The sequence below is a fragment of the Triticum aestivum genome, chromosome 1B, assembly GCF_018294505.1.
Source record: "Triticum aestivum cultivar Chinese Spring chromosome 1B, IWGSC CS RefSeq v2.1, whole genome shotgun sequence".
NCBI lineage: Eukaryota > Viridiplantae > Streptophyta > Magnoliopsida > Poales > Poaceae > Triticum > Triticum aestivum.
Genome location: NC_057795.1, coordinates 464,071,214 through 464,091,751, shown reverse-complemented (window position 1 = coordinate 464,091,751; position 20,538 = coordinate 464,071,214). Strand labels below are relative to the sequence as shown.

Below are 20,538 nucleotides of genomic sequence, written 5' to 3'. Positions count from 1 at the left end.
CTCAAATCATGTGAAGAACACTCCGGTGATATGCTATTTGCCCAGAGTACAGGTAAATGTATACCTGCTTCAAACCCTGCAAGGGAGAGGCCAAGTTCTGTTAGTTAACCGTTAATAAGCCAAGCAGAGGAGAGGAGCATTTCGGAGCTCTGGTCGAGGGGTGGTACGTATTATCGAAGATATCAAAGACGAGGATGTCTGCGGTCTTGGACTTGGTGGAGCCAGCGATGTACGCCGCGATCCCGCCGAAGCCGTCATCAAGGACCCTGCCCTTCCCGCCGGTGGGGTTCAGCGTCGGCGGGTTCGCGTAGCACTGTGGGCTCGCCTTCCGCACTCAATGCCTGTCTCCTGGCGGCGAGGCTGCGCGGAGTTGGGCGTGGGAGACTGGCCGCAAAGCGAACGCTTTGGTGGGTCTGTATTTGCTTCGAACCTGCTGGCGTCGAGGCGGGGGTTTGTTGGGTGATTCCATTTGATGTGATGTGATACTTTCTTCGTCGTCGGATTCAGATGTTTTCTTGTCACGGGTCTACCGGCTACCTGCCGCGGTGACATTTCCGGCGACGGCCCAACCCGTTTGCTTTATTTTGGGTCTATTTTATGTCCACTTTCTCAATTTATATGTTTAGTCAAGACATATCAGGTAAAAAACCGAAATCAAGGGGTAAGCTGCACGTCCGTCGGACAATGATCCTAGTCCTAGTCCTAGTCCTATCCTAGTCCTAGTATATATCTTTATCTTTACATCTTTACATAATAATAAAGAAAATTGGGTTTCTGTCGTCCGTCTTCGCTAGCAATTTTGCATAGAAGTCCCTCGGTTTATACGAAATTAACCCGCAGTCCCTGTTTTAGTGGGTCTCTATATAAAGTTTCAATTTTGCAAAAAAAACCATGGGCGAGTTAAAAGAAAAAAAAGCCCCCCGAGCAGATGCGGGGAGAAGAGGGGCGGCGGCGCTCCGTGAAGTGGATGCCGGGCGGGCAGAAGAGGGGCGGGAGCAGGGACTGGGAGGAAGAGGGGCGGGGCTGGAGACGGGGAGGAAGAGGGGCGGCGAGGGTGGAGGCGGAGGAGGAGACGCGGGCGCTGTGGGGCGAGATGGAGGAGGAGACGCGGGCGCTGTGGGGCGAGATGGAGGAGGAGTACCGATGCGGAGGAGGAAATCTTCAGGAGTTGCGGGATCGACGTCCGACCGCCGCCAAGACCGGCCTCTTGCGCAGCTCCCGGTCGCCGTCTCCTGTGCCTCCTCCCGCATCTCCCCCACCTCGCCTGTGCAGCGCCGTGGCTGGACGTCGCTGGCGCCATCTGCTGCAGCTCCACAGTCAACCACCTGCACGCCATGGGAAGCAGCCATGGAGGCCACACCTCTGGCCGCTTGCTCGCCCCTCGCCAGCCAATACGTCCGCCAACATCTCATCCATCTAGGTATGTATCAGCAACTAAGCAGGAGGACTGCATGTGATTTTGGACCTTGGGAGTGACTAGGTGATTATATGCCAGGAAATATGTTTTGCTGAATTTGTTCAGAAGGCAAATCCTTGAGGTTGGCAACACATGTCCAATTCGATTTGTTTTCATTGCACACACATGTTGTTTTTCCATCAGCAATGCAAATTAGCTACCATCTTAATGTTATGTCTCTGTTTTCTTTTACAATCTTCAAGAAATCAAAGATAGTTGTAGGTTTGCTCACGTGCATTTTAGTCCATAAATTGTTTGGACAATACAGAACGGAAGAATACGTACATGTTTGGGTACAAACTTCAGTTTCTTTTGATGCTTATGAAATAGATGAATGCTGAATTTTGTAGTGAGAATAGATAGCTCTCTTCCCACAAAAGAGAAGGAAGTAGCTAGAGCTCTCCTATGAACATGTATTGAGATCTTCGGCAATGCTACGATTTTGAGGTTTTTCATTTAAATTAAGTGTGCAGTTCTTGCTTCTGATCATTACAATTACTTGGTGTTAATTTTATTATCTTGTGTGTACAACATGCTATTCTCTATTCAGCTGATTGCACGACCAATTTTAATCATTCAGTATATGAGTAATTTAATTTTCTTATTTCATGCAGTTTGGAGCAATTCATGGTTACTAACAGTTTCGAATTAGATTTATTTCAATTGAGATGAGGTACAACACTGACCCTCTTCCTTGTTGTCTTATTGTGACACTCCAAAATTTTAATTTGGTTTTCATCAAAAACTTTGTTGGATTTTAAAAGAGGGCATTTAAAATTTCTTTTCCAGAAATCCTTCCTCTTAAAAACTTCCTTTCCTTTGGCAAGGATTTTCTTTTCCCTTTCAAATTTGGTGTTGAATTTTTGGAAGCTTTTCCTTCTGGTTGTTACCCTCTCAAACTTATTTATTTTCATTTAAAAAAAAAAGAAACCCTAGGAGTTTTGGGACTTCTTTCTTTTTGAAACCACCCATGGTTTTACCATGTCTCCTATAGTAAATCTTCTCAAAACCCCTCCCTCCACCTTTGAGCAATTTAAATCCTCTGTCTCAACAAGTCCAAACAAGTTTTGGATTTTATTTCAATTATTTTATCTCCCAAAACATTTCTGCCAATTATTTTGAGCCTAAGTGATTTTCAAAGCAAGTACCACTTTGCCTTTGAGTTTTTATCCCAAACCAACTTCCCTGGATTGTCTTTAGTACCCACAACCTAGAACCATCTTGATCCACTCTTCTTCTTTTCAAATATTTCAAATTTCACTCACTGCAAGTTTGGACCAGATTTGACAAATTTGATGAAATTCATATCCACACTTCTCCAAAAATTCCACCAAAAATCATGCAGCCTACTGGAGCAATGAGTAGCCACTCCACCAAGTTTCAGCTCAAGGAAAAATCCCTAGATGCCAAAAGCATTCTGTCGAACACCTGAGCTGCACTGTTCCTTTGCATTTTCAGAAAAAAAATCAGAAAATTCAGATTCCAGTGTCGTTTTCTTCGTCAGAGATTCAGACACATGCTCACAGTGCACTGGGCACGTTCCTCGCCGCCTCTTCCTCCTGTCTGGAGCACCACACACGCACTTGGCCTCTTCCTAGCGTCGGTGGCACGCTGGCCCGCCCTCGTCGGCGTCTTCTGCGGCGTCGGGACCTCCCGTGGCGGCCGACAGAAGGCACCCTACAGCGCAACGCCGTTCTGCACCGCCCAAGCCACCTGGTAGCTCCGCGTGGCCATCCCCTTGCCAGCGCACGCATGCAGCACCGCCGCCGTGGCCTGGCACGCGCAGGGCGCGCTCCCTGCCGCCGACGTGCCGCACGGCCGTTCTGTTAGGACAGGCCATAAACCTCCCTCTCGTGCTGAGTTGGACCCTGGTATGGCACCACTACTCCATCTAGGCGATGCCCAAGCCCCTAATCCCACTGCCCAACCACAGCGCCGCCGTAATCACTCGCCGGACTTATCCCGTTCGCGGCAACCGCCTCGGGCCGGCTATATATAGCACCCCTAAGCTCCCTCTCGCCCCCGCACACCTCCACCACCTCACTGGACCCCGACCAGCAACTAGAAGAGCCTCGAGGGGCCCTTCTTCCTCGACTCCGGCCTCGGCCACCAGCTCGATTCGCTCCGGTGAGGCCGTCCCCGGCGCCCAAATCTCGTCTATAGCTTCCTCTATCACCCAGTAAGCTAACCCCAGCGTCAATTTGGCCTTCACAGCTCTCTCCGACGAGGCCCTCGACCACCCGAACCGCCGTCCGCCGGAGCCAGGCTCGCCGTCGACGTGGTACTCGCCGGCGACCACCACCACCACCAACCGACGCGGAAGGGCGCCCTGAACACGGAGGTACTCTCCGATCCCCCTGCCTCGCCGTGGATCGCCGCCGGCGACCACCGCGGCTCTCGGGCACCGTCGTTCTCCGCCGCCCTTTTTGAATTTTCAAACCTGACAGGTGGGACCTGCCCGTCAGCCCCTCTGTCCTTTTCTAAACGAATCGTTTTCTGAAAGCGTATTCTGCCAAATGCGTTTTCCACTCTGGGCCGACGTATTCTCAGCCGAAGCGTTTTCTGTTTTTATAAGCTAGCCCCTGGAAACTTTCTGTTTCATTACAGATGAATCCCTGGACAAAAACCCTTATAACTTTTAAACAAAAAGGTATTTTTGATTGATTCTTTTTCTGTTCTCTTTAAAATTTTGTCTAGTTTTTTATCAGATTTATTTGAAAAATATTTGGAATACTTTTTGTGCACCCCTTGGTATTTACGATAGCGCATATATTTTCTTTATACCGTAGATACCGAACGAGGTGACGGAGCCGCGAACTTCACCGAGCTAGGCTCCGACTACTCTGAACCAGGCAAGCATGTTTGAACTTTTGATATGATGAGTGTCTTGGCATGTTTTGCATTTAGTTAGTTTCATGGCATGTGGATGAGCATACCGATGAACGTTATTTTATGCAATGTTGAGGTAAGTGAGTTCGATGATCCATAAGTGGATGGATGTGAGTATGAATGGCCATGTGTTGGCATGAGGATGGGTAAGATGGCAGTGTCGTAGCATGCCAGTCTTATGCCAGACTATATGACTTCAGTGTCAAACCGTATCGGTCCAGTTCCTCTCATTTCCTTCCCTGTACTACCACATATTTTCCGCAAGGAATATGGTTTAGTAAGTTGCAAACCGCTTTCCTGGTACACACCAAAAGGAGAGGCCGGGATGATGGTTCCATGGCCCTGGATTAAAGCCAGTCATCCGGTCAGGGGGCATGGGTGTTCCCGGTTGGGACCGAGAGGGGGGCACCCCTTAGAGCGCGTGTATATAAATTTGATCACATGCTATTCGAGATTGTGATCTCCCCGTCTCAAAAGTTTTTCTTGGACGATGTCTAGCGTGAGTCCTGGCATCGAGAGGTAGGATGGGTGTGTACTGGATAGCTGTGTTTTCTTCCGAAAAACCGTAAACGGAACTAGTCCTTCATGACTACGGAAATCCGTTGGCTATGGGAAAATTTTTGTACAAACTCTGCAGAGTCATACATTCCTTGAATCATCTATTCCATGTCCAAATTCGTATTATCTTGTCCTAACAGTATTAGTTTGATGACAGAGACTCCGGTGAATCCCATGAGTGCTAAGTCCGGTTAAATGTTATTCCTGTGGGTGGACTAACCTGTTTATTATCATGAATTGAATATTTATTATGAGTATTATTTACTTGTGAATAAAGCCCTTTCTGTGATGTCGCCCCGACGTCCGACTGTGGCATTTCTTTTAAAGCCCTTTCTGTGATGTCGCCCCGACGTCCGATTGTGGCATTTCTTTTAAAGCCCTTTCTGTGATGTCGCCCCGACATCCGACTGTGGCATTTCTTTTAAAGCCCTTTCTGTGATGTCGCCCCGACGTCCGACTGTGGCATTTCTTTTAAAGCCCTTTCTGTGATGTCGCCCCGACGTCCAACTGTGGCATTTCTTTTAAAGCCCTCTCTGTGGTGTCGCCCCGACGTCCGACTGTGGCATTTCTTTTAAAGCCCTTTCTGTGATGTTGCCCCGACGTCCGACTGTGGCATTTCTTTTAAAGCCCTTTATGTGGTGTCGCTAAGACGCCCGACTGTGGCATGATTTTCTCCTTTATTTATTTGTTCACCTTTCGAGGCGTCGCTTCAGACACCCGATCGGTTTCCATTTATATTTCTGTCGGGATTTCAGGTGGACTACCGCCGATTCTCTCTTTGCTTACCTTGCCTGCTAATACTTTAAATGTACCTTGGTGAATTAATCATGACGCATTCATGCATGCATTTGTTATATCTTATGTCTGAACTGTCTTGCGAGTACTTTCAAAGTACTCACTGGCTTGTTGATTTGGCCAGATGCTGACGAAGGCGATCTCATGGATGAAGAGTTCAATAGCGAGTCCGACGCCTAGAGGAATCCCAGTCAGTCTCGTGCGACCCTGGATTTGGTCACTGTATTATATCCGCTTCCGCAACCCGAATAAATTTATCGAGCCTCACCTCGACGCTCGATGAGATGCCAGTTTGAGAGTCATGTTATCACACTCCCCACTGTGTTATTCCACCATCACTTTATCCTCGAGTCAGTAGTATGCCACCACACCATTGTGTTATATTCGCCATTATGTATAATTATTGGCGCGCTTGTAATAATTTGTTGAGCAGCCCTAGCTCAACCCTGTAATATATCCTATGCTACTGGCTTATTGTATCAAGAATTTGTCTACCAGTGAGGAGGATTTCTCTCATACTGGACTCAAAAGATTGGTCTCTCAATAAATATTTTTATTGGAAAACCGGTCGTGACACTTATCTTCGCTGTTTTGGTTGAACTAGCATATGTGGAGGACGATGGGAAGACGAGTTGTTCGCTAGAAGAAATATTGCAACACCATGCCAGGAGCAATATAAGCATTATACTTTCTAACACTGAGAGCTTAATTATCTTTGAGGCAACCAGTCCGTCCAAGTATGCAAATATCCGATGCATGTGCAATCAGTACTTTTGCATGTCTGATGCATGTAGAAAGATCTGAATTTGGCCATTAATTTCCCTTTTAATACTTACTAATGTTTTTATTGTTTTGGGTGATCCAGAGTTGATTTGGGATGTAGAGATTGAAGAACAGAAAAATCTTAGGCCATCAGGTCAGGATGTCAGGTTCAGAATTGCCTTGGCATCTTCAAGTGTGGCGATGATGTTGATTATCGGGATTTGGAGGTAAGTGTGCTCCATACCGTAGCTGAGCCTGTCGGGTCCGCAGAGTGGCTGCACGACACCTCAAGGACCCGATGTGAAGGTAGCATATGCTATTCTACAGTGCTTGCCCTCTGATATCTGAATTGCCGGTTGTAAAGTTAGTGCTGAACTGCAGTAATCTACTGCACTTGCATCTGAATTGTACATTTAATAAGTTAATACTTGAGAGTTAAGATAGATCACTAATCTGGTTGGGGCTCTATCATTGTGGCAATTTGGCAAGCGTTGCTAGAGGTGATAAATCTGCAAGCAGAAAGTCAATGTCGTTCTGCTATGCCGCACAGTTACAGTGTTTTCACATTATGGATAACTTTGTTTCCTAAAAGTAAAATCTTTGTCAGTGCCAAGTCAGGGTGCAGGACAAGTTAGCCATCCGTGCGAACTCGGTGGCAGCAAGGGTGTGGGGCGTCCGGAGGAGCATCCGGGTTGAAGGTTCTGGCCCTCGCCATCGAGACTACCATGGTCGTCCACGAGTACATCTGGAATGTACGCAAGAACCTCCCTAATGCAATGTCGCTGCTGTTTATTTCATCTTTTGATTGCAGCAGACTATATTCCAATAAGGCACATTAGGTAGAAGCTTTGTGATAGGGGCCAAACCTGCATATTTTGATCAATTGTTTTTATTAGATTAGCATGGGAGCTTACTGTTCAGTGAAGATTTGCCCCCTTAAAGTCATATTGTCAATATCCAAAAATTTCAATGCGTGGGGGGCGATGTCCCACAGCTTTGCCCTTTTAATTTCAGCACTTAAATAAGATTTGGAGGGCAGGCGTTACACAAATGGATCATGTGGCATGTACTACTGTTGTATTATCAAATCTAGCATGTCTCTATAAAAAATAAATCTAGCATTGTTCTGAACTTCTGATGATGTAAGGTAAACAAAGAGGCATATCTTTGTCATAGTTGCATCCTTTATAGCAGAGATTTTGTTATGAAAAAATTATTTTGTTGATGGAAGCCTTTGTGCTTCTGTTCACTTAGGACATGAATTTTTTAGACAATCTTAGGACGTGAAGTGGGATGCAACATCTATAGATCTATTGAAACTGAAAGGTGGTTGTTAGTTAGGTTTTGATTATGCCAATCAATAATACACAATTGTTACTAGGGTTCGGCTCCGGACGCCATCCTTCAACTCCTGTTCTAAAGTGTGCTGGTGAAATGCAATCAGATCTCTCTATCTTTCCCGCTGAGATGTAGAGGAGCTTGGTGTTTTAGAGTCTGGTTGTTGCTGCAGGGGAAGGTGGAGCTGTGAGGAAACAAGACAGGTGGACAATGTTGGGGAACGTTGTAGAAAATTAAAATTTTTCCTACGGTTTCACCAAGATCCATCTACGAGTTCATCTAAGCAACGAGTCAAGGGAGAGAGTTTGCATCTACATACCACTTGTAGATCACGAGCGGAAGCTTGCCAAGGGAATGGTGATGATGGAGTCGTACTCGAACGTGATTCGGATCACCGATGTCCAAGTGCTGAACGAACAGCACCTCCGCTTCAACACACGTACGGGACGGGGACGTCTCCTCCTTCTTGATCCAGCAAGGGGGAAGGAGAGGTTGAGGAAGATTGCTCTAACGGCAGCACGACGGCGTGGTGTAGTTGGTGCAGCAGTACTCCGACAGGGCTTCGCCGAGCATGTACGGAGGAGGAGAGGTGTTGGGGAGGGGAGGGGCTGCGCCTTAACTTGTGTATTTGCAGCCCTCCCCTCACCCCTCTATTTATAGGGGAAGGGGCAAGGGGGGCCGGCCCCTCTAGATGAGATCTAGAGGGGGGGCGGCGGCCAGGGTGGGGGGACTTGCCCCCCAAGCAAGGGGGGCGCCCCCTTTAGGGTTTCCCCCCCCCCCCAACCCTAGGCGCATGGGCCCAAGGTGGGGGGCGCACCCAGCCCACCAGGGGCTGGCTGCTATCCCATGAGGCCCCATGTGGCCCCCCGGGAGGGGTGGCCCCTCCCGGTGGACCCCCGGAACCCTTCCGGTGGCCCCGGTACAATACCGATAAGCCCCCGAAACTTTCCGGTGTCTGTATAACAACTTCCCTTATATAAAACTTCACCTCCGGACTATTCCGGAACTCCTCGTGACGTCCGGGATCTCATCCGGGACTCCGAACAACATTCGGTAGTCACATACTAGTCTTCCTAACAACCCTAGCGTCACCGAACCTTAAGTGTGTAGACCCTACGGGTTCGGGAGACATGCAGACATGACCGAGACCACTCTCGGGCAATAACCAACAGCGGGTTCTGGATACCCATGTTGGCTCCCACATGCTCCTCGATGATTTCATCGGTTGAACCACGATGTCGAGGATTCGATCAAACCCTGTATACAATTCCCTTTGTCAATCGGTACGTTACTTGCCCGAGACTCGATCGTCGGTATCCCAATACCTTGTTCAGTCTCGTTACCGGCAAGTCACTTTACTCGTACCGTAATGCATGATCCCGTGGCCAACACCTTGGTCACCTTGAACTCATTATGATGATGCATTACCGAGTGGGCCCAGAGATACCTCTCCGTCATACGGAGTGACAAACCCCAGTCTCGATCCGCATAAAACAATAGATACTTTCCGAGATACCTGTAGTGCACCTTTATAGTCACCCAGTTACGTTGTGACGTTTGATACACCCAAAGCACTCCTACGGTATCCAGGAGTTACACGCTCTCATGGTCAAAGGAAGAGATACTTGACATTGGCAAAGCTCTAGCAAACGAACTACACGATCTTTGTGCTATGCTTAGGATTGGGTCTTGTCCATCACATCATTCTCCTAATGATGTGATCCCGTTATCAACGACATCCAATGTCCATAGCCAGGAAACCATGACTATCTGTTGATCACAACGAGCTAGTCAACTAGAGGCTCACTAGGGACATATTGTGGTCTTTGTATTCACACATGTATTACGATTCCCGAATAATACAGTTATAGCATGAATAAAAGACAATTATCATGAACATTGAAATATAATAATACTTTTATTATTGCCTCTAGGGCATATTTCCAACAGTCTCCCACTTGCACTAGAGTCACCAATCTAGTTACATTGTGATGAATCAAACACCCATAGAGTTCTGGTGTTGATCATGTTTTGCTCGCGAGAGAGGTTTAGTCAACGGATCTGCGACATTCAGATCCGTATGTACTTTGCAAATTTCTATGTTCCGAGGCCATGTCTGCACATGCTAGGCTCGTCAAGTTAACCCTAAGTGTTTTCGCTGTGTAAAACTGTCTTACACCCGTTGTATGTGAACGTAAGAATCCATCACACCCGATCATCACGCGGTGCTTAGAAGCGACGAACTGTAGCAACGGTGCACAGTTAGGGGAGAACACTTCTTGAAATTTTGTAAGGGATCATCTTATTTACTACCGTCGTCCTAAGTAAACAAGATGCATAAACATAATAAACATCACATGCAATTATATAGGTGTGACATGATATGGCCAATATCATATAGCTCCATTGATCTCCATCTTCGGGGCTCCATGATCATCTTGTCACCGGCATGACACCATGATCTCCATCATCATGATCTCCATCATCGTGTCTTCATGAAGTTTTCACGCCAACGACTACTTCTACTTCTATGACTAACGCGTTTAGCAATAAAGTAAAGTAAGTTACATGGCGTTCTTCAATGACACGCAGGTCATACAAAAATAAAGACAACTCCTATGGCTCCTGCCGGTTGTCATACTCATCGACATGCAAGTCCTGAATCCTATTACAAGAACATGATCTCATACATCACAATTCATCATTCATCACAACTTCTGGCCATATCACATCACATGATCAATCGCTGCAAAAACAAGTTAGACGTCCTCTAATTGTTGTTGCATCTTTTACGTGGCTGCAATTGGGTTCTAGCAAGAACGTTTTCTTACCTACGAATAACCACAACGTGATTTTGTCAACTTCTATTTACCCTTCATAAGGGCCCTTTTCATCGAATCCGCTCCAACTAAAATGGGAGAGACAGACACCCGCCAGCCACCTTATGCAACTAGTGCATGTTAATCGGTGGAACCGGTCTCACGTAAGCGTACGTGTAAGGTTGGTCCGGGCCGCTTCATCCCACAATACCGCCGAAGCAAGAAAAAGACTAGTAGGGGCAAGCAAGTTGACAAGATCCACGCCCACAACAAAATTGTGTTCTACTCGTGCAAAGAGAACTACGCATAGACCTAGCTCATGATGCCACTGTTGGGGAACGTTGCAGAAAATTAAAATTTTTCCTACGGTTTCACCAAGATCCATCTATGAGTTCATCTAAGCAACGAGTTAAGGGAGAGAGTTTGCATCTACATACCACTTGTAGATCATGAGCGGAAGCTTGCCAAGGGGATGGTGATGATGGAGTCGTACTCGAACGTGATTCGGATCACCGATGTCCAAGTGCTGAACGAACAGCACCTCCGCGTTCAACACACGTACGGGACGGGGACGTCTCCTCCTTCTTGATCCAGCAAGGGGGAAGGAGAGGTTGAGGAAGATTGCTCCAACGGCAGCACGACGGCGTGGTGTAGTTGGTGCAGCAGTACTCCGACAGGGCTTCGCCGAGCATGTACGGAGGAGGAGAGGTGTTGGGGAGGGGAGGGGCTGCGCCTTAACTTGTGTATTTGCAGCCCTCCCCTCACCCCTCTATTTATAGGGGAAGGGGCAAGGGGGGCCGGCCCCTCTAGATGAGATCTAGAGGGGGGGCGGCGGCCAGGGTGGGGGGACTTGCCCCCCAAGCAAGGGGGGCGCCCCCTTTAGGGTTTCCCCCCCAACCCTAGGCGCATGGGCCCAAGGTGGGGGCGCGCCCAGCCCACCAGGGGCTGGCTGCTATCCCATGTGGCCCCCCGGGAGGGGTGGCCCCTCCCGGTGGACCCCCGGAACCCTTCCGGTGGCCCCGGTACAATACCGATAAGCCCCCGAAACTTTCCGGTGTCTGTATAACAACTTCCCTTATATGAAACTTCACCTCCGGACTATTCCGGAACTCCTCGTGACGTCTGGGATCTCATCCGGGACTCCGAACAACATTCGGTAGTCACATACTAGTCTTCCTAACAACCCTAGCGTCACCGAACCTTAAGTGTGTAGACCCTACGGGTTCGGGAGACATGCAGACATGACCGAGACCACTCTCGGGCAATAACCAACAGCGGGTTCTGGATACCCATGTTGGCTCCCACATGTTCCTCGACGATTTCATTGGTTGAACCACGATGTCGAGGATTCGATCAAACCCTGTATACATTTCCCTTTGTCAATCGGTACGTTACTTGCCCGAGACTCGATCGTCGGTATCCCTATACCTTGTTCAGTCTCGTTACCGGGAAGTCACTTTACTCGTACCGTAATGCATGATCCCGTGGCCAACACCTTGGTCACCTTGAGCTCATTATGATGATGCATTACCGAGTGGGCCCAGAGATACCTTTCCGTCATACGGAGTGACAAATCCCAGTCTCGATCCGCATAAAACAATAGATACTTTCGGAGATACTTGTAGTGCACCTTTATAGTCACCCAGTTAGGTTGTGACGTTTGATACACCTAAAGCACTCCTACGGTATCCAGGAGTTACACGCTCTCATGGGCAAAGGAAGAGATACTTGACATTGGCAAAGCTCTAGCAAACGAACTACACGATCTTTGTGCTATGCTTAGGATTGGGTCTTGTCCATCACATCATTCTCCTAATGATGTGATCCCGTTATCAACGACATCCAATGTCCATAGCCAGGAAACCATGACTATCTGTTGATCACAACGAGCTAGTCAACTAGAGGCTCACTAGGGACATATTGTGGTCTTTATATTCACACGTGTATTACGATTCCCGGATAATACAGTTATAGCATGAATAAAAGACAATTATCATGAACATTGAAATATAATAATACTTTTATTATTGCCTCTAGGGCATATTTCCAACAGACAATGCGGCAGGAAGGAGGAATGAATTTTTAATCGATCTACTGTCTCCCTTGAGTCGGGGCAAACGTACTGACGCTCCATGCTGTGTTTATTGATCTGGAGTCTAAGAGGATCACCCACCCTTGGTTGTTCCCTTCGTTTCTCAACTAGGTGAGACCTTCAATTTTGTTGTGCTATCGTCTCCAATCTGTAGCCTCTTTTGATTTTTTTTCAAAATTGAGAGATGATAGATAAATAACACTATTCATAATTTCATTAGTTTGCGATGAACTTATCTTGCTTCCAAGAAGAGTAAAATCATCTTTAATAATTTCCCAAATTTCGCTTATATTCATCTTTCTTAACATGTTTGGAATGTCGTTTCCTCCAAAATGCAGCATTTTACCTTCCATTTGGAGCATAGGATGCCTTTTTTATCAGTTCCTGACTGAAATAACCACTTTTCTGATAAAAACGCTATCTGTCAGTTAGACTTAATTAATTGTCTTCTAGACACACCTTCAAATATATACAAGTTCTCTGATAAGGTAGTTGTGGGAAGACTATATTTTTGATTTACATTATAAATATTTTCAGTGACCACATATTTGACTTTCTGTTTTGCTTCTTTTTAAGCTTTCACATATTTGACTTTCTGTTTTGCTTCTTTTTAAGCTTTCAGGTCCTAAATGAGAAAGTAAGGATGTACTTGAGCAGTATGAGAAGACCCAGTTCCATTATCTCAGAAGCCATAAGTTTTCCATTTACTATCTTTCGTTCTGAAATTTGTGTAAGAAAATGGTCATTCTGCTATTAGCAGCACGATTATGTGTCAATTGTAGATTCTTAATTGCTTAGAATTATTTTATATGTTTCATTCCTTCGATTCATATCTATTCAACAACAAAATATTTTCAAGATTGATCCGTTCGAGGGTCAAATTTCAGACATGTTAATTGATGTGGTATCAAGCTAAGTCTGTTGATACCGTGCTCTTCTTTTTGCTTTGCACAATTAATCTCGTCACTGGAGATGTATATTAATTCTCTAGCTTTACTCATTTTATCTTTTAGTTTCATCTTAGTTGATAGAATAATGTGCCATGTGTTCACAAATTACATGGTCATGTGGACTATTTCTCCAGTTGCAACGCACGGGCCCTTTTGCTAGTATATATATATATATATATATATATATATATATATATATATATATATATATATATATATATATATATTATATTATATAGATATAATAAAGCAAATTAGGTTTCTGTCGTCCGTCACGCTTTTTTGCAAAAAAAAAGAACCGCGGTTTGCTGAAATCAACCTGCAGTACTACAGGAATCAAGTAAAAAATAAAATCGCTGGCTGGTACAATTCCTCGCTCCAGTCCGAGGCCGCTGTCGTCGCCCTGCCCATCCTTTCCCGGCGGCGCGCGCCCGCCGCCCTACCAGGTTGTGCCTGCCGCCGTGCCAGGTCACGCCCGCCATCCCGCGCCCTCGCCCGCCCAGCTCCGCTCGCGCCACCGCCGACCGCGCCCTCGACCGCCTCCATGCCCGGCCTCGCCCGCCTCCATGCCCCGCCGTGCCAGGTCGCGCCCGCCATCCCGCGCCCTCGCCCGCCCAGGACAAACGGGCTCTCCTCTCCGGCGTCCTCCTCCCGTCGGCAGGAGAGGCAGGAAGGCGGCGGATTCGAATATCACGGTGCAACCTCCCTACTACTCCAGCTCGCGCGTGGCCGTGTGCGTCGCGGCCGGAGATGGAGACCCGGCTGCTGGCCGGGAGGGAAGGCACAGCAGTCGGAGAGCATGGCTGACGAGCTGCAGCCTGAGGCGCTCGGCTTGGAGGCGAGGTCGAGCTGGAGAGGGGAGAGAGCCCAGCGAGCGGGGAGGCAGAGCACGCTTGCGGGTGTAGAGAGAGGGAGCGCTGGGGAAGGGAGCGCTGGCTGACGGGGGTCTTGGAAGCGAGAGGAGAGAGCAGAGGGGAATCGAGGAAGGCAAGCGGTGAGATCTCAGCCAGAGGTTGGATAGGACCGGCCTGGGGCTTATCCCCTCGTGTGCGTGTGTGGCTGGGGTGCGTGCGTGTGTGGCTGGGGTTGCCTGGCAGCCAGGCTGGGCCTTGGCGGTTTGGCCGGCTGGGCTTCTTTTTATTCTGATCTGGATGCAGCTGAGACCAGCTGCGGGCAAAGCCAGGCGTTGATGAGCCAACAGAAATTATGACTGATCAACCACCAGCATTACTCTACGTCTCCACCTCACATTTTTTCACTGCACCACAACGTGAAATCACAGTGAATCTTGTCATTCGATGTATGTGTGTGTGGATTTTTTTAGTGAACTAACCAGCTAACCACACTGTTTGGTAATATAAAAAAATTGTGCTAGCACATGCATTCACATCATAATTGCTCAATCCATACAAACTTAATCTGCTATCCGGCAATAAAATAAAAAACAAACTCTAAAACAGTAGATTAAATAAAAATCAATTATAGAAAGTCTAAAAGAGTTCAAGCCCATTCCGCAGCCCATGACGACATGACGCCAACCAAACGCCACCACTACAATGGCAAGCGCAACGTAGCAGAAGTCGTCGTTCACGCCGTTCAAGCGACACACCAAAGAGCGCAATGCCGCGTTGCACGTGCCATTGCACCTATTGTAATGCAGGCTGCACACATGGATGATGCGTCAGTCGCCATACAAGCTATCAAGCCCGCCGACGGATGCTCCTCCCATGGCGGCCGGTCACGACAAGTTGGGTAAGGTCGAGGGAGACGCGGTTGCTCAATGGGACGTAAACGCCGACCAAGAAAATGCCTTCGATGGATGAGATGGTCGAGGCCATTCGATCTACGACGTTAACATCCATGTGGTCCCTACCTTTGATGGCGAGCCATCTACATTGATTCACATAAATTTATGACATGCACCACCAGCTTAGGTGGGAAGAAGGGCAAGCAACAAAGACAGTCTTGAGCAATGCTTATTGAGGCTTATGATAAATTTCTTCTCCCGTTGCAACGCACGGGCATGTTTGCTAGTGATCCTAGAAGATCGACCGCCCGGCCAGCAATTAGACGGAGCCCCGAACAACCGTCCAATCCCTCGTCATGAGCCATCGGGCCTTTGCAACAAGGTTCATGTCCCTCATTGCGGCCTTGTTGCAATCCACACTGAGCTGTTTTTCTTTCTATGATTGCAACTAAATCCTTAAACCAAACTCGCTGTGGGGGGCTTCCCCTACCACTTTCCTTTAAAAAAAAACTAAATCCTTAAATCCCATTCTTTGCAACAAAGGTTCATTTTACGCTCAAGGCTTCACAACACGAATCTTGTTGCAATTCTCGCTGAATTTTATCTTTTCCAACGACTGCAAACTAGATCCTCAAATCCCTTTCTTTGCAACAAGGTTCATGTTGCGCTCAGCCTGTGCAACTTGTCGCAATACATACCCTTCTTTTTTTGCAAACGTGACTACATGGATGCGTGAGGAGAGATGCCTTGCGTGCCATCTGATCAACTCGGATCCCACAGCCACATGTCGATATGCACCCAATTATCAGTAGGTTGGCTCCAAGTGTTGCCATTATTTAAACGTATCTTGCATGCCTAACTTGTTTCTAGTGGCAGCACGTGAAACATGACATGCTCGACCCTAGTAATATCCTACAGCCCCGGCACTAGAGCTTATACAACATAACTTGACTATCCATTCTTAATAGTAGTGTGGCTTCCGCACGACTCCATGATCTTGATCACCAAAAAGATTTATTTTGTAGAAAAAGAGGATAGCCTCCGACCTCTGCATCAGAGTTATGCATGCAGGCTATATATTGAATTAAAGTACAGAAACAAGAATTCAGGTCCAGTACTACCTCACAAACAGAGCTCAGAAATAATAAAAATATATAAAAAAATGCCATAGTCGACGAATGAAATAGGCTACAATGACTAAACACCTAGCCTATTATCAGCTCGCCATCCTAATAGGTTGAAGATAACCCGTGCTACCGTCTCCCACCGGTTGCACCCAGTAACCAAAAGCTCACTGGAGTCCGCATGAGTGAGTAACGACCACATATGGATCCAAGAAATGGTTCTGAAGATAACCTGCAAAAAGTTATTAATTTTTTTCTAGTTAAAGATCATATCATTTCTATAGTTCCATATAGCCCAAAATAGTGCACATACGCCTATCGGAATATGCCTCGCAATATTTAAATCCACACCATGTAGCCACATCCCAAATAATGTGTTCATGCTCGTAGGAGGATTCACATTGAAGGCTATATGAAGAGTACGCCAAAATAGTTTGGCCAACGGACAATCTAGAAAAAGGTGTTGAATCGTCTCATCATGGTCACAAAACATCATCAGGAACTATTGACCCATCTTAGCTTTAGCAAGTTATGTTTTGTTAATATCTCTCCCTTGTATACAAACCACATGTACATGGGCATGTAAGGTTGATCCGGGCCGCTTCATCCCACAATACCGTTGAATCAAAATAAGACGTTGGTGGTAAGTAATATGACTATCACCGCCCACAACTCTTTGTGTTCAACTCATGCATACCATCTATGCATAGACCTGGCTCGGATGCCATTGTTGGGAAACGTTGCGTGGAAAACCAAAACATTATACACACACGCAAGATCTATCCATGGAGATGCATGGCAACGAGGGGAAGAGTGTGTCTACATACCCTCGTAGACCGTAAGCGGAAGCGTTTGACAACGCGGTTGATGTAGTCGATCTTTCTTCGCGATCCAACTGATCGAGTACCGAATGTATGGCACCTCCTCGTTCAGCACACGTTCAGCTCGGTGACGTCCACGCCTTCTTGATCCAGCAAGACGGTGAGGTAGTGGATGAGTTCCGGCAGTACGACGGTGTGGTGATGGTGATGGTGAAGTTATCTCCGCAAGGCTTCACCTAAGCACTATGAAAATGTGGCCGGGGTGTAAACGGTGAAGGGGGGCGCTGCACATGGCTAAGACAATGTTGTGTATTGTGCTAGGTGCCCCTCCCACATATATATAGGTGGGGGTGGAGGGAGCAACCAGGAGGCGCCCCCAAGTAGGCCGAATCCTACTTGGGGCCTTCCCCCAAGTGGCGCCCCCCTTCCTTATTTGGAGTACGCGAAGAAGGAATGAGGTGGTGGCGCCACCCCTCCTTTCCTTTCTCTCCTGAGGAGGGAAAGGCAGGAGGGGCCACACCTCCCCTTTCCTTCCCCTAGGGTCGGCCAGCAAAGGGAAGGGAACACCATCCCCCTTGTGGGATGGTCTCCCCCCCCTTTACGAAAACGGGTTTCCCCCTACTTTGTATTCCAAAGCAACCAACCGATACATCTAAGGATAGGTGTTGGGACGGAAGCAGCACAATCACACCCAAAAGAAACAAAAGAGAAAAACCAAGAGAAAAGAATACCGACAACGGCGGATCAACAGAAACGAATAAGCTTCACGACCTCTGCGCCCACCGAAGATCTCCCACCAAGCTAAAAGGCTCCGAAGCACCGGTACCAATCAGCACCTCCAAGAAGGACCGCGACGATGACGACGCTGCTGCCAATGGTTTCCCCCGGTACACTATGAGGCGAGAGGAAGGGTCGCCTCGGACGCCCTCTAGGAAGGTCTAGCGGCACCCACCGGCGTCGCCTCGTCGGTGTCGGGCATGCCGACAGGGGTTTCCCCCAATCCCAACCTTCACCTTGGATGCTCAAGAGCTTGCCACCAAACCGACCACCATCTTGTGCCACCATGGTCAAGAAGCATCCATGCCGTCTCACCACGGCACCACGAAGTGAGGTCTGCATAACAAGGGATAGGAGCCGGGACTAGGGGCCGCAGCACCGTCGGCACGCGGGAGGGCACAACCTCCACCGTCAACGACGGTAGCCAACCAGACACAGTAGCAGGAGAATACCAGGCTCGTGGGCCCACAGGCCCGGCCGGGAACTCCATGCCCGTAAAGCTCCCGTCATCGTGCTGCAGCAGGCACGCCATCGGCATCGCCGCCCCTTGTCCGAGCTGCTCCTCCTCCTCACGACACAGACGGCGATGAAGCCACGCCAGGGACCGGCCCACTAGGACCTAGATGGGTCAGGAGGGCCCAGATTTGGGTCGGGGGCGCTTGCTGCTAGCCACCGCATGCCACCACGCCGCCCTGCCGCCAAGAGCAACACTGCAACCGCGCCTACCGCGGACGACCGCCGCCGGGTCACCGGACCGCCGCCCAGCCGAGCTTCGCCGCCGCCGTCACCAGCCCCGGGAAGGAGACGAACGCGTGGGTACAGACGGGCCCGCCGCCACCAGCAGCACCTGGGGCACCCGTCGGCAGCGGCGGGGGAGATCTCGCGGGGGTGGGGGCCGAGGGGAAGGGAAGGGGCGCGCCGCCCCGGCCACCTCCTGGGGAGGCAGCGAAGGGGCGGCAATAGGAGGGGGGAAGAGGGTGGCGGGGAGGGCCGAGGCGCGCGAGCCGGTGGCCTGGCGACGACGGGAGAGGGCTAGGGCGCCGCTAGCAGCGGCGGCGGAACCCTAGCGGGAGGGAGCGGATCCGGCCTAGTCCCTGGATGTAGGTGTGATGGCTTTGGCGATCGGATCAACGAAACGTACAAGAAATTGAATCTCCCTTTGGCCCATAAGGCCCATACATTTGTCGGGGGTGCCCGAAACCCCTTCCCGTGACCCGATGAGTACCCGGTCCACTCTGAAACTATTTCGGTGTCCGAATACTATCGTCCTATATATAAATCCTTACATCTCGACCATTTTGAGACTCCTCATCATGTCCATGATCTCATCCGAGACTTCGAACAACATTCGGTCACCAAATCATATAACTCATATAACACTATATCGTCAACGAACGTTAAGCGCGCTGACCCTATGGGTTCGAGAACTATGTAGACATGACCGAGACACCTCTTTGTTCAATAACCAATGCCAGAACCTGTATGCCCATGTTGGTTTCTATATATTCTACGAAGATCTTTATCGGTCGAACCGTTATGACAACATACGTAATTCCCTTTGTCTATCGGTATGTTACTTGCCCGAGATACGATCGTCGGTATCTCTATACCCACTTCAATCTTGTTACCGGCAAGTCTCTTTACTCGTTCTGTAATACATCATCTCATAACTAACTCATTAGTAATTTGCTTGCAAGGCTTCTTATGATGTATATTGCCGAGAGGGCCCAGAGATACCTTTCCGATACTCGGAGTGATAAATCCTAATCTTGATCTATGCCAACCCAACAAACACCTTCAGAAATACCTATAGAGCATCTTTATGATCACCCAGTTACGTTGTGACGTTTGATAGAACACAAGGCATTCCCCCAGTATTCGGAAGTTGCATAATCTCATAGTCGAAGGAATATGTATTTGACATGAAGAAATCAATAGCAATAAAATGAACGATCATTATGCTAAGCTAACAGATGGGTCTTGTCCATCACATCATTCTCCTAATGATGTGATCCCGTTATCAAATGACAACACATATCTATGATTAGGAAATCTTAACCATCTTTGATCAATGAGCTACTCTACTAGAGGCTTACTAGGGGCATGGTATTTGTTTATGTATTCACACATGTATTTAAGTTTCCGATCAATACAATTCTAGCATGAATAATAAACCTTTATCATGAATAAGGAAATATAATATAACTTTATTGTTGCCTCTAGGGTATATTTCCTTCATCACCACCGACAACCGAGGTTGTCGGTGGAGGGGAGCCGCCGGAGGACGGTGGTGAAAGATGGCCTCTCCTGGCGGCGGCTAGGGTTCCAGTTGCCTGGGAGGAGAGAAGAACGATATCCACACGCCTCTACACGTTGGCCAGCCACGTACGCCAAGGTCGAGCACCTCATC

At 48.2% G+C, this 20,538-nt stretch overlaps 2 long non-coding RNA genes and 1 pseudogene across 5 annotated transcripts; 2 read left to right on the top strand and 1 right to left on the bottom strand.

The window, feature by feature from the left end:
• LOC123078980 (endo-1,3;1,4-beta-D-glucanase-like) overlaps positions 1 to 20,538 on the bottom strand; it is a 95,666-nt pseudogene that overhangs the window by 55,721 nt on the left and 19,407 nt on the right.
• LOC123132030 (uncharacterized) lies at positions 906 to 8,011 on the top strand. 4 transcript variants are annotated; one of them, XR_006464459.1, is made up of 5 exons: positions 906 to 1,420; positions 6,303 to 6,435; positions 6,564 to 7,212; positions 7,842 to 7,889; positions 7,971 to 8,011. It is a non-coding gene; the product is annotated as an uncharacterized lncRNA (long non-coding RNA). The 4 variants fall into 4 exon arrangements; XR_006464461.1 differs by having other exon boundaries at positions 6,564 to 6,766; positions 7,068 to 7,212; positions 7,842 to 8,005; XR_006464460.1 differs by lacking the exon at positions 7,842 to 7,889.
• On the top strand, positions 12,676 to 13,517 carry LOC123132044 (uncharacterized). Its single transcript, XR_006464465.1, has 2 exons — positions 12,676 to 12,820; positions 13,325 to 13,517. It is a non-coding gene; the product is annotated as an uncharacterized lncRNA (long non-coding RNA).